This window comes from Rhamphochromis longiceps, linkage group LG23 (assembly GCF_057381845.1).
Source record: "Rhamphochromis longiceps isolate RC_006_pf linkage group LG23, R_longiceps_female_GT1.1, whole genome shotgun sequence".
Lineage (NCBI taxonomy): Eukaryota > Metazoa > Chordata > Actinopteri > Cichliformes > Cichlidae > Rhamphochromis > Rhamphochromis longiceps.
This window is the reverse complement of record NC_140578.1, coordinates 17,547,655-17,559,222: the sequence shown is the minus strand read 5'-3', so window position 1 is coordinate 17,559,222 and position 11,568 is coordinate 17,547,655.

Genomic DNA, 11,568 nt, shown 5'->3' with positions numbered 1-11,568 from the left:
TTGAGGTGGAGAGTACAAACAACCATGGTCCAGAAGAGCTTGGTCAAACAATTGATTTTAATGAAATACACGCGTGGGGGGACCAGTGCAGTACTCAGACAGCGCTGATCTCCGACTAATCAAAGCATAAGCAGATATTTTATACTGTTACGGCCCTAGCAGGGCCTCTCTCCTCCTGAAGGTGCCTGTGTGGGCGTGTCACACTACCTCTTCTGCCTGAGGTGCCACCTTTCCCTTTTACACAGCTGACTGACGTCAATAATTAAGGAGATTTAAGCCCAGGGAAAGGTGAGCTCTGGGCCAGAGTGCCAGTAGTGTAGTTACAGCTTGTGAGCGGAGTGGTTGTTGTGTTTGCAACTAGTGAGCTGTGTGTGTTTTTGGTGATTTTCAGCTAGTGAGCTGCTCTTTCTTTTTGACTTACGTTTTACTTTATTGACCAACGCCTGAGTTTTGTTTGTTTTCTTAAATGGTGATAGCGGCTTGTCCGTCTCTTTTAGTTAGTATAAATTGAAACTTTAATAAAACTCTTTAATTTAACCCTTTTGCCTCCTTGACTCCTTTCTCTGACCCGGTCACTTTTGTTACTCCCCCCCCCCCCCCCCCTCCCTGCCTAGACCCCTCAGGGGAACGTAACAATACGATCAGGGCTTGAATTTAATGACGCCCCTTCAACGTCACAGATACATTTCATACATAGGTTTCCAGACCACAATGACTTTTAACACAGTTTAAAAGAACATTATCTCTATCTTCATGGCAGATGTTTCCTGTCAACCTTTTGACTGCCGCTTCTTCTGCAGTGAGATAGCACTTCTTCACGCCCGCAGTTAAAAGCAAACATGATATGTCACGACCTCACTTGGTACGCTGTGTCACCTCTCACCTACTAACGCTCGCAGTCAGAGGCCACTCTCAAATGTGTCAGCAGTTTACTAAACCTATATATGTAGTATATTGAATAAATGTTTTAATCAAGAACCTCTACTAAAAGCTTGATAAAAGAATATAAAAGATAATAATGAACAACCTGGTTATTCAATTAGCATCATCCAAACAGCTCCTCAGAATAACCTGCTCTTAGAATCTGCTTTTGGTTTCACTTCTGCAAAAGGCACACTCTGCAAACCTGCAATTTCCTGTCAGCCTGCAACTTAGTCTTTCTGAAAGACACACACTGTTTAAACATCTGAATGCACTATCAATGCTGTAGATTATATTATTAATGCAATGGTAATGATGATGATTATTAACAATAGCAGCAAAATAATTTCCCTGATCTCCACAGTGTTTAAACAGTTTTTCGGTGGACACAGTACATATCCTGAATCTGCTGTTGATGTACCAATTGTTTGTCTAATCTTTTGGATTTTTTCTGTGAAGAATTTGGCAAAGTCATTGCAGGCCATGGTCGAATGAATTTCAGCTGCCACTGACACAGGAGGGTTTGTTAGCCTGTCAACTGTAGAAAATAAGACCCGAGCATTATGACTGTTTTTGGTGATGATGTCAGAGAAGTAGGACCTCCTTGCACTCCTCAGTTGTAAATTATAATTGTGAAGTTTCTCTTTATAGATGTCATAATGAACCTGGAGGTTTGTTTTTCTCCATGTGCACTCAGCTTTCCTACACTCTCTTTTTTCATTTTTCACCAGTGTGGAGTTTTTCCATGGAGACTTTTTCCTTCCAGAGATAACCTTCACCTTAATGGGAGCAATAGTGTCCATTACAGTTAACATTTTAGCATTGAAGCTATTGACGAGCTCATTGACTGAACCCCTGGACAGGTCAGGTGTTAATGGGAAGACCTGGTTAAAGATCAAGAGTGTAGGTCAAGAGTGTGTCCTTTATTATGTGTGGCCTCTGTTACATGCTGAGTCAGCCTAAAGTTGCCCAGAGTGTTACTCTTTGCCCTTTGCCCTGAGGGTTGACCACATGGATGTTAAAATCCCCAACAATAATTACACAGTCAGAATAAACACAGATCACAGACAGCAGTTCACTGAGCTCATTAAAAAAAGTCTGTGCAGTATTTGGGAGGCCTGTAAACATTAAGAAACACAACTTTGGATGGGGCCTTCAGCTGTAAAGCCACATATTCAAAAGACTGAAAACTTCCAGGAGATAGCTGCTTACATTGAAATGAGTCATTAAATAAGACAGCAACCCCTCCTCCTCTCCTGCTCACCCTGGCCTCACTGATAAAACTGTAGTTAGGAGGGGTCGTCTCAATGAGAACAGCTCCACTGTTACTTTGGTCCAACCAAGTTTCAGTTAAAAACATAAAATCAAGGCTGTGCTCAGTGATTAACCCTTTAAGACCTACCATAGAACCAAGTCCGCCAGAGCTTATATTATATTTTTACATGCTGTGGAGCCATTTTTGGGAGCATTTCAAGTTGCTATACATCAATACAACCATTATAGCCCAAACTTTAATAATATGTCTGCATTAGGTGCATAGTAATTACATAAATTGCAAAAAAGTGCAATAAACTACAAAAAAATTGAAAATCGTTTTTGTTTTTTTAACATATATTTCTAGTTAGAGAAATTTAAGAGGCTTATCCCTCAAAACTGTAAATACAAAAAAGTTGCACAAACTAGTTTCCCATCACAGGAAATTTATTTTAAGTGTCTTCATAGTTTTATTTTTGAAATACACCAATTTTTATATACCGCAGGAAAAACGAAAATAAATATTATAGTGCAAATTTGCAAAATAACAGCATATGCATCACAATAAACTATTTCCAGCAGTGCAATATGAGTCCTAATCATCCCAGAAACGACACAGAAAGTCATGAAGTCAAACATAACTTTTAAAAACACAAGTATAAGCTCATGAGGCCACGATGGTAAAAAAAACCCTACATTTCCGCAAAATGACGTCACTTCCGGTTTCGGGCAGGTCATGCGGTCATGTGATAGTTCACGCTGATGGACGTAGGAAGTGTTACAAACAGCTGATTGGATCGGCGAAGCGTGTTTCTGGAATATCATGTTTTTGTTGCTGCAAGTGATTTTTATGCAGTTTTTGCAAAACTATATGTGGAAGGAAACTGTGACCTAGGACAAGCTGATGGCATAAGATGTAAGTACAACTCCTCCAGTTTCATATGCAAAAAAAATTATTGCGCTAGCTTACGTGGTTGCAGAGCTACCGGGATTTAAAAATAGTTACGCAAAACAGAGCGTGCCCGCTCCGATCGGCTGTAAAGGGTTAAATCATTAATTAAAAATGTTTTCCCAGCTAAAGATCTAACTTTTAATAAAGCCAACTTAAGTGTTTTAGAGGTATTATTTGTCCCCTCGTGCTCCTTTGGGAGCAGTCTGTGGCACACAAGATATGTTTACTATATTTAAAGATCTTTTAGAGTGCAGCTCTCTGTGTTTTGACCAGGCCACATGTCTCCTTCTGTCACCTAAAAGTACAGAAATTTTAAAACCTTCTAGTAAACAGGGTCCCACAGCAAAAGATGCAAACTCAGCAGCCTGCAACAAGTGCTTTAAGGTGATACTGTGCAAAGGAGGTAACACCTCGAATCTGATGAAACACCTGGCGACACATAGCGTTTTTTTTTAAAGCCGAGAAATGCATCGTACCTACTACGGGTGTGGTGCCTGTTAACGGACCCGGAGTTAGCAACATTCCCCAAGAACCCGAAGAGTAGAGTTCTGGCCCCTAGCCCTGCCAGTGTAGCAGAAATGATGATGGATGATGATGGCAGCAGCCGCCGTTCTTCTCTGCGTGAGTAGCTTAATGTTGTTTGTGTGTAATTTACTTTGAGTAGGCTAACCACGTTATCACATTAATGCATGTAAGGTCAACTAGCAACGTTTTGGACAAAGTTTGTGTTTTTTTCATTGTTTAAGAATTGCTTACAGCCAAGAGTGATACCATATATGCCCTATAGCTGCAGAAAAGACTAATATTGTTATCTTTTTTACAAAAAAACAGCTAAACATGAGAGGTTTTTGGACAAAGTTTGTGTTCTCCATTCTTTAAGCACCGGTTCGAGCACCGTTTAAGCACCGGCACCGTTTCAAAAGTACCGGTTTGGCACCGGTATCGGATAAAACCTAAACGATAACCATCCCTACCCAGGAGCTGAGCTCTGAAAGCTTTCATACAGTAAAACTGTTCATATGTTACTAATTGGGAATGGGAACTCCACCCCTCCAATGCCTGCAGATGAGACATGCAAACAGGCCAAAAGGAAGGCAAGGTGGAGTAGATCATCACAGAGACGAACACCGAGTCGCGTTTGTGTCCAGCTTCACTGTGTTCATGTTCCATGTGAGTGTTACTGTGAAGCAGTTTGATGGGGCGTTGATGAACAAACACAGCATTTGCTCTCTCACACAGTCTGGAGGACGCAGATTTTCAGATTTGATTGTGACAGTTTGTGTTGCCAGATATAAAGTGGATTTAAACTCGTCTCATTTCACAATGTTTTTCTAGAGCAGATTCGGCTTTTATTAAAATAAAATGACTTTTTTGTAAGTCAGCAAAGTGTTATCTATCATTAAAAGTATTAAAAGTGTTTATTGTTTCATTGTAATAAGCAACATGAATGTGGTTCTAATAAAAAATAATAACAATCTCTTTTTAACTGCTTTCACTTCAAGTGTAAACTACAAACTCTGGAGAACAATTGTCTATTCAGAGATTTAACCGTTTCTTCTCAACGCAGCACATGGAAATAATTTTCAACTCTTCAATTTAACTGACTTAAATTAACTGAGTTTTTCTAAAGTTCAGGTTTGAGAGTGCAGAAATCATTTAGAGATTTTTAATGCAGCAAATTCAGTTCAAATATTTTTAGACAGGAAAGAAGTCTTTAATGCTTCAGCTGTTTAGCAAAAATATATTTATTTTATAGTTTTACAGTAAAAATGAGCTCAGTACAGGCTCTCAGCTTTAATATTCGGTTTTGCGGAAATAATATTAAATCATAACAGCACTGTTACATACAGTGAAAAGCACCAGAATTTTTTCAAATATATTTTTGTCCATACTGTCAACGTTATCTCTCAGCAGATCCAGATCATTCAGCACAACTTGTTCCAAAAATCTCTGAGCCAATCAGACATTAAAACAGAGCCTTCAACAATATTTTAACATGTGCAGTTCAGATTAGACACAGAGGATCTGTTCTGTAATAAGTAAACATAAGAGCACGAGAGATTTATAAAAATAAAATTTCTAAATGACTTGTCAGAATTTTTTTTTTTGTCCTTAAGTCATCAGTTATGACTTCCATCAGCACTATATCATTTTAACTAAGAATATTTATAAATACTATGGTCAACAAGAAAAAAAATGCAAAAGGGTATTGTGAGTTCGATTGAAAAATAAAACTGATTACTGATGTGTAATTATCTTTGAATGGTTCGAGTGATTAAGGAACAACTAATTGAGCCCATCTGAGTGACATTTGAAATGTAAAACCGGTTCCACCATCAACAGTCTGTTGAAGCAGAGCCAACAGTTTGTGATGCACTGATCTTAGGCAGAGTCAGACATGTTTAATCTATATTTGAATTGCAAGTATGCAAAAAAAAAAAAAATCCTAATTTTCCACTTTCTCTATCTGAGCTCAAGACACATAGCTGCAAGTGTTAGCCAGGAAAACATAACAGACCAACTCTAATGAAGAGACGACGGGTTTGGGGAAAAAAATGATTGTGGAAATGCAAAAAATGTAAAATGTTGTAAATGACTTGTTGGGATATAATCTGGCCTCAAATATATGTGAAACATGAGCCAAAAAGAATATTCCTATTGCATTTACCAAGTAAACATAAAAAAACACAATAGAAACATTCGAAATCACTTTTTGGCACAACACTAGAAGTAAAAACACACACAGAAATGAAACATGAGCTGAACAAACAGTAAAGTTCCTAAAGACAAACTGTTGAAGGAGGAAATAAAGCAAACTTACAGTTTCTTCAAACACACACACGAACAACAACAAGCTCCACTCCAGACCTGGACACTAAACATGGACAGACAGGTGAGCTGCTTTCTGGGAGGAGGCGGGACTCCACCTGATGGTTTCGAAATGTGATCCTGTCTTGACTTGTGTTATTCTAGCTCTAAACGTTCTTTGGGTGTGTTTCTTGCTCCACCCATAAGAATGCATTGAGAAGATTATTACCACAAGAGCAGAGATATCTTACATAATATTTTAACAATTTAAAGCTGGTCGGCGCTGGCACGCTCCGTTTTGCGTAACTATTTTTAAATCCCGGTAGAACTGCAACCACGTAAGCTAGCGCAATAATTTTTTTTGCATATGAAGCCAGAGGAGTTGTACTTACATCTTATGCCATCAGCTTGTCCCAGGTCATGGTTTCCTTCCACATATAGCTTTGCAAAAACTGCATAAAAACCACTTGCAGCAACAAAAACATAATATTCCAGAAACACGCTTTTCCGATCCGATCAGCTGTTCGTAACACTTCCTACAGTGGAATAGATGTCAGCGCAAACCATCGCATGTCCACCATTACCTCCCCTTTCTGTATTGTTTCTGAGATGCTTAGAACTCATATTGCACTGCTGGAAATAGTTTATTTTGATGCATATGCTGTTTTTTGCAAATTTGCATTATAATATTTATTTTGTTTTCTCCTGCAGTATATAAAAATTGGTGTATTTCAAAAATAAAACTATGAAGACACTCAAAATAAATTTCCTGTGGTGGGAAACTATTTTGTTCAACTTTTTTGTATTTACAGTTTTGAGGGATAAGCCTCTTAAATTTCTCTAACTAGAAATATATGTTAAAAAAAAACAAAAATGATTTTCAATTTTTTTGTAGTTTGTTGCACTTTTTTGCAATTTATGTAATTACTATGTACTTAATGCAGACATATTATTAAAATGTGGGCTATAATGGTTGTATTGATGTATAGCAACTTGAAATGCTCCCAAAAATGGGACTACAGCATGTAAAAATATAATATGAGCTCTGGCAGACTTGGTTCTATGGTAGGTCTTAAAGGGTTAAGAGTCAATATATCTTAAAATCTTTTCTGCCTGTTAAAACCTTTGTTCAAGTTCAATCTTAAATACTATTTATTATTCTACTCCCAGATTAGTGAGCAAGAAAGGAGACTCAAAAGCTGAGATGAGAAATAAAATAAAACAAATCTCTCCAGATTTAAAAAAGTTACAATCCCATATTTTTCATTTCCCAGATTCCACATGCTGGATTCACCTGCTCAGCAGCAGCATTTACCAAAATGAGATGTCCTTCAGAGCTTGATTTTAAAGTGCTATCAATCAAATATGACATTTGAATCAATGGCATCATTAATAGTTTTGTTACACCATAACTAACTGATCATGATTTTTTAATTAAATTAACAAACTGGCCTCAATAAAGGGCAGAAATCTGTTAATCATGCAAACTTTCTGAAAGAAGTTCCTTAACTTTTAATTACTTAATTTCATAAATTGTCACTAGTTCAATAAATGCTCACTTATAGACATTAAAAATGCGATGTCATTCAGGGGTAAAACCGCAAAGGATTCTGGGAACGCGTGGCAAGCAGTACTAGCGCATGCAGGCTTTCAATTGAAATCAGTTACACAGCGATAAAAAGAAATACAAAAAATGGCAAGAAACTGTTGTATTATTAACTGTAATTGCTGGTCGCATGACAGCCACGGGAAGCTGACGGGTAAAGAGATCAGTTGTTATCGGATTATGTCGTTGAAGGGAAATTGTTCAAGCCAAGTTTCCGAAGTAACAAAAAGCCATGGATGGCCTGGATTGCAGCCATTCGAAGACTAAATATAACGTCCCAGAACACTCCAGCTCACATGTTAGTCTGCTCCAAGCATTTCCACAAAGGTAAGTGTTTTGTGGTAGTTAATACGTCATTTTTCATAACATAATTGGTGATATGGTAAATGGTAAATGGCCTGTATTTGTATAGCACTTTTCTAGTCCCTAAGGACCCCCAAGCACTTTACACAACCAGTCATCCACCCATTCACACACACATTCACACACTGGTGATGGCAAGCTACATTGTAGCCACAGCCACCCTGGGGCGCACTGACAGAGGTGAGGCTGCCGGACACTGGCGCCACCGGGCCCTCTGACCACCACCAGTAGACAACGGGTGAAGTGTCTTGCCCAAGGACACAACGACCAAGACTGTCCAAGCCGGGGCTCGAACCGGCAACCTTCCGATTACTCTCAACTCCCAACTCTTAAGCCACGATCGCCCTTTATATAGGGCTATATAGGTTACAAGCAAGTCTGGCACTGAACAGAAATTGTCGCGCTATGCTCCTTTTTTTATTGTACATAAATAGTGAATTGTCCTGACAGAATATTGCGTTTCGCTTCTGTTATTACCATGATACATTGACAAAAACATATACTTTTATCCACAGGATAAAACTGTTTTTTTGTATCACTAATTGCCCAGTACGATTACAGCATACAATATTATTGTCACTGCTACATTTCTGTAATGCCTACCAGAAATTATTTCCACTACTAATTAATTACCGTGGACTCAAAGGTCCTATTAATAAACGGTTAACGAATGTGTATTTATGAAGACGATTTGTAAGACTGGTAAACTTACCTTTGTTCGTTCAATGGTCTGTCGTACACGGTGCATTTCAAGGTCCAGTACCCATCCGTCGGTAAACTGTACCTGGGCTTGTTGCAGTGACCTGAAGTTACTAAAAACTTCATGAGTGTATGCACTCACTCCAAGAACCGTATAATTATAAATATGAGCGTGGTGAAAGTTGGGCAGCACGCTAACGTCTTTTGTCCACTCTGTGTGCTCGTAAGGGACTAACCCTTTCATTCCTTTGATTTTTTCCTCGTATCTTTTCTTTGACTTTTCATCAAGTCTGTCTTTGTACGGACTGGCATTGTTCTCCTTTATTTTGTACATACCTTTTTTGAGGGGCAAAGAAAAAGCAAGAAGGTATTGGAACCGGAGAATGAACATTTTGCGATGCTGCAAATGCTTGCGTTTGATGCATTGCTTTGATTGTTTTGCCACTAGTACCTGGCATGCAATGCGCGAAAGTCACGTGGTCTGTCAATCTCTATTTCCAGCAGTGTGTGTTCAGTAGTTTGGATTGAATGTCTCCCTGAGTGCACACGAGAAGAATATTTCACAGATTACCTCATTATAAAAGTTACATTAAAATATTCTTGTTGATGCAGTTTTCAGGTTTTAATTTCTGAACTTCTTTAGATTAAATTCATAATTATTCTATAAATGTTACTCTAAATAAATAGTTAAGAAAAGTGACCAAAGTGGGTCCTGAGTGATTTCATGAAAAGAAAACACAGAAACCTGTCCATGTAAACACAAACTGTCTGCTATAATAAAATATTTTTTGAACTCTGATCTGTTTGTTCATCTCGCTGATACTGAAAAGGTTTCTGTTTCTCTGTGTTTGATGAGCTCTGACTTCTGTAAATATGTATACCGTATTTATGAAAAAGCAGATGGCGTTTGTGTCTCACTCATGTAGTGACTGTTGTTGTTAAACAGACACCATGACAAAGATCATAAAGGTCTCCTGGGCCCTATTTCAGGAAGCCGGTTTAGAAAACTCAGAGTGAAAAACGATACTCAGGGTTGAGTAACCCCGAACTGTCCATCTCGGAATATTCGGTTTCAGAAAGGCTGATAACAATTAGTTCAATCAACGCGGAGTTGCTTTAACCCCAAATTAAGCGCGCGCACGAGGATACATAAAGCCCTGATTAGTGGAGCACAGATTAAGCGAGTCACCATGGAGACGGAGGGAAAGAAGGCGCGGTCAATGTATTTTACAGCGCTTGAGGCCGAAATTCTGATTGGAGTATATGCCGATAACATGCAAATTTTGCGGAAAAAAAGTAACACAGCCTCAGCTGCAAAAGAAAGGGAGCATGCATGGCAAAACATAGCCGACAGAGTCAATGCGTGAGTGTTAATTTAAACATTGATCTAGGGATTTCCACCCATTTAACACGTTATTTTATTTTATTTTATTTTTTATTTCATACATTTGATTTTGTGATGTGATGTGAGCGCAGGTGCAACCCAACAGGCCCCAAACGTTCCTGGCAGCAAGTAAAAATGAAATATAAAAATATAGTCCAAACAGGTAAGGTGTAATTGTATTATGAGCCATAGTGCTTGGTCTGTTTGTCCGATGTAAATCAATTGCAGTTAGAGGCTACATTAATTTTCTTTCTGTAAGCACTTATTGAAATTATCTGAGCACATTACAAGTACATATTTGCTTACTCTGTATGCTCATATGCGACCCGTTATAGCCACTAGAAAAAAAGCGGAGGCCCGAAAAACAGGTGTAGGTCCTCCACCACCACCACTCACAGAGGCTGAGCAGTTGGCTTCCACATTTGTGATAATGTTGGCAGCATCACATATGATCTTCACAGTGCAGAGAACACAAATTAGCATCCATTACTATAATGAAATAATTTGTTAGTTTGAAATGCTACGGGGAACTATGTACCTGTACATTAATGCTGTGGAAAGACTTCCTGTTCACATAGTCTCCTTCATTTACTGAAGGAGCAATGATTGGAATGTGAGTGCCATCTATACAGCCAATCACGCCTGGGAACCGTGAAAATAAATGTAAAATTTAAGTAGTAGTTCAAGTATCACCACATCATGAATTAAGTTTTGTTCATCCTGCTACCTGCAATTTTGTGGAATCCCTCTTTGATAAATCTTGTGGGTCTATGACCGGGGAACACCACAGACGAGGAGATGTTTCAGTGCAACTGTAACATTCCTGACTGCCCGACAGACGGTAGCCTTGGAAACGTGCTCAGCGTCACCAATATTATACAGAAAGCTCCCGTTTGCAAAAAACCGAAGTGCAATACAAATAATATGTACAGAACTGAGAGAATGTCCGCGATGTGTCACATGAGCAATATTAGGCCTGAGGATGTTATTCAAATAAATTATAGATTGTGCTGAAAAACGGTAACGTTCACACAGAAAATCATCAGGAAATGATAAAATGTCCAAACGCGCTCTAATCACTCTCTCCCGGTGGAGAGCTCTGCGGAGAATTTGGGCTTCAACATCTACTGGCTCTTCAAGGAAGGGGCAGGTCATGTCTGACACTTCCTACAGTCAGGTTTCCGACAAAGAGGCGGAGAAAGTTAGGGTTAGTTGAAGTAAACCTGCTAGGGGGCAGGTTAGCTTCACGGAGTGTGTCGTCATAGTAACTCACTCAGAATTAATCTAAACTCGCTTTGTGAAACCGAAAACCCAGAGTTTTCGTTAACTCAGGGTATACTTACTCAGAGTTTGCACTAAACCGGCTTTCTGAAACAGGGCCGTGATGTTAGAAATGAGAGCAGTGGTGGCATTTGTGTGTTATTGAAATGTCTGAAGTGTGTTTATGAATGCTTAGCTCAATATAGTGATGTGCTGATCTTTACCATGTTGTTCTGTTGTTTTGATCACTCTGGATTCAAATGATGAAGTCCCATGTTTACAGTGACAGTGATGAGTGAAGACATTCATTACAAGTCCAAA